Here is a 3,417-nt window from a genome sequence, read left to right as displayed (position 1 = left end):
TGCTTGGACCTGGGAGGCGGAGGTTGCAGTGAGCCGAGATTGTGCCACTGCACTCCAGCCTGGGTGACAGAGCGAGACTACATCTAAAAAGAAAAAAAAATAGAGTTGGGGTTTCACTATGTTGGCAAGGCCGGTCTTGAACTCCTGACCTCAAGCGATCTTCTCCCGCTTGGCCTCCCAAAGTGTTGGGATTACAGGGGTGAGCCACTGTGCCTGGCAATAGATTTTAGTTTAAGATAAAGTTCTTTTTTGTTTGTTTGTTTGTTTTTTTGAGATGGGTCTGGCTCTGTCACCCATGCTAGAGTGCGGTGGCGTGATCTCGGCTCTCTGCAACCTCTGCCTCCCGGGTTCAAGCGATTCTCCTGCCTCAGCCTCCCGAGTAGCTGGGACTATAGGCACATGCCACCATGTCTGACTAATTTTTTGTATTTTTAGTAGAGATGGTGTTTCACCGTGTTAGCCAGGATGGTCTCGATCTCCTCACCTCATGATCTGCCCGCCTCAGCCTCCCAAAGTGCTGGGATTACATACAGGCATGAGCCACTGTACCCACCCAGAATAAAGTGATTTTTTTTCCAAAAAAAAAAAAAATTTATTTTGGACCTTTAAAATTAGGCCACGCTATTAAAAAACAAAACAAAACAAAAGTCCACACTCTTATATTCAGCAAATTCATACTAAAATATTGCATTTTTGTAGGATAAAGGCCAAGAAAACTTTACATATGCTACAAGTTTATTACATGTATTTACATGGCTCTTTCTTCCCTAGTTACTTAAAACTTTCACATTATACATCTCTCAAAAGCAAGCTTCCTTTCCCCAAGGCAAGCTTTGCAGAAATGATACGGTCACATTACTATCAGAATAGCTTAGGCAGTGCCGTAATATAAAAATGTTTTGTTTTGTTTTTGAGACGGAGTCTCGCTGTGTTGCCTGGGCTGGAGTGCAGTAGCGCGATCTTGGCTCACTGCAACCTCCACCTCCTGGGTTCAAGCGATTCTCCTCCCTCAGCCTCCTGAGTAAGCTGGGATTACAGGCATGTGCCACCATGCCTGGCTAATTTTTGTATTTCTAGTAGAGATGGGGTTTCATCATGTTGGTCAGGCTGGTCTCGAACTCCTGACCTTGGATCCGCCTGCCTTGGCCTCCCAAAGTGCTGCGATTACAGGTGTGAGCCACCATGCCCAGCCATAAAAATGTATTTTGTAAGCTATTGAGTGACCATTAAATGATATTTTTTAAAAAATGGTATTGGGCTGGGCGCGGTGGCTCACGCCGGTAATCCCAGCATTTTGGGAGGCCGAGGCAGGTGGATCACGAGGTCAGGAGATCGAGACCATCCTGGCTAACACGATGAAACCCCGTCTCTACTAAAAATACAAAAAATTAGCCGGGCATGGTGGCGGGCGCCTGTAGTCCCAGCTACCTGGGAGGCTGAGGCAGGAGAATGGCATGAACCCGGGAGGCGGAACTTGCAGTGAGCAGAGATCGTGCCACTGCACTCCAGCCTGGGCAGCAGAGCGAGACTCTGTCTCAAAAAAAAAAAAACACCTATCCTGGCTAACATGGTGAAACCCCATCTCTACTAAAAATACAAAAAACTAGCCGGGCGAGGTGGCGGGCGCCTATAGTCCCAGCTACTTGGGAGGCTGAGGCGGGAGAATGGCGTGAACCCGGGAGGCGGAGCTTGCAGTGAGCCGAGATCACGCCACTGCACTCCAGCCTGGGAGACACAGCGAGACTCCGTCTCAAAAAAAAAAAAAACAAAAAAACAAAAAAAAAACAAAAAACACACAATGGTTTTGGTGTATTTGTTGGCAGACACCTCTCCACTGCATTTAGAGAAAGGGCCATTGGGGTATACTCTGCCTTGTTCTAATAAACTCCAAGTGCCCTTTCCAGTTTCACCACTGTACAATTTACTAAAATGCAACTATTAGGGAAACTTCACATTTTCTTTTGTCGGTGCATCAGGTTGTTGGCATATTACTGGTTTGAGTGCTTCTAGTATACTGAACTTTCAGAAATTTACCTACTTCTCAATCCTGTGTCTTAGCTAGATGTTAACAATCTGATTCACTTTCAGCAATCTACTATCTATGAATAATAATCTTATATTACTATTTTCCTCCAACATTCAATAGAAAAAGTTGGTTCCCTTGCCAGTCCCCAAATCTAAACTTGAATGGTTTCACTTAAAAGTTAGTCATTTGAGGCTGGGTGTAGTGGCTCATGCCTGTAATCCTAGCACTCTGGGAGGCCAAGGCAGGCGGATCACTTGAGGTCAGGAGTTTGAGAGCAGTCTGGCCAACATGGTGAAACCCTGTCTCTACAAAAAATATAAAAATTAGCTGGGCGTAGTGATGCACGCCTTTAATCCCAGCTACTCCGGAGGCTGAGGCAGGAGAATCGCTTGAAACCAGGAGGCAGAGGTTGCAGTGAGCCGAGATTGCACCACTGCACTTCTGCCTGGGTGACAGAGCAAGACTCTGTCTCAAAAAAAAAAAAAAACAAAAAAACTCATTTGAGAACACTTAATAGTTAATACAATTATTAATTTAGTACTTTAAGTTGCACTGATGCTATCATTACATCACAGTGCACCCAACACATAAAACAAATAAGATGAAGTCAATTATATTTTTTATATTAATTAACAGTTCTACACAAATACATTAATCCCTTGGTGAATTTGTTTTAGACCAGTTGACAACTATCCGTAAACATAGCTAAATGTAAACATTAGTACTTTATCTTATTTTGTACCTGTACTTTAAGTAAGGTTTTCAGTTACAATGTCATTATTTCCTTATTGGAAGAATTAAAAGAAATAGCTTGGTGGTTTGGGAAGAACACTTGGTGATGGAGGCTCGCTACGTTTGACTCTGGCAAAGTTCTGATTAGCTTGAGATTTAAAGAGTAAGCTGGGACCTGAAAAGTTTAGAGTTCCCATTTTGATTATTTGGAAAATTTTTGTTCTTTCCCCCATCTTGCATGGCCTGCCCTACAGCTGCTGCTGAGTTATATCCCTGTCTTCTTTCTTTTTTCTTATGAAGAATCTTCATCGGGGGATTCTGACTCTTGGTCTATTAAGCTGTTCTTGATTCTACTAACATTTCTAGACTGAGGGGCTGAAATGTTACACCTCTCTCTACCACCCGTCTTCAGCTTCTTTGTTACCTGTCCTCTTTGGTAGTGTCGGGACAATAGGTGTTGCTTTCTGACAGATCCTTTCCTTTGTCTCAATACAGAAGTTTTCATGGGCTGAGCTGCTGAGTTCAGCCTGGGAACTGAGGCCAACACTGGAGTCTCCTCAGCACACAAGTTGGAAAGAAGTCCTAGTGACTTAAAGCTCAGAAGCATGGATGGCAGGGCTCCCTCTGGATGTGGAATCCTCCGTCCCTTTCCAGGGAGG

The 3,417-nt window shown here is 44.1% G+C and overlaps 1 pseudogene; it reads right to left on the bottom strand.

Moving 5' to 3' along the window:
• Window positions 1-2,657: 2,657 nt before the first annotated feature.
• Window positions 2,658-3,082, bottom strand: LOC101013412 (annotated as a pseudogene).
• Between the last annotated feature and the right edge of the window lie 335 nt (window positions 3,083-3,417).

The sequence above is a fragment of the Papio anubis genome, chromosome 13 (assembly GCF_008728515.1).
Source record: "Papio anubis isolate 15944 chromosome 13, Panubis1.0, whole genome shotgun sequence".
NCBI classification, from domain to species: Eukaryota; Metazoa; Chordata; class Mammalia; order Primates; family Cercopithecidae; genus Papio; species Papio anubis.
Note: the sequence above shows the minus strand (reverse complement) of the source record. Positions and strands in the feature narration are given on the sequence as shown.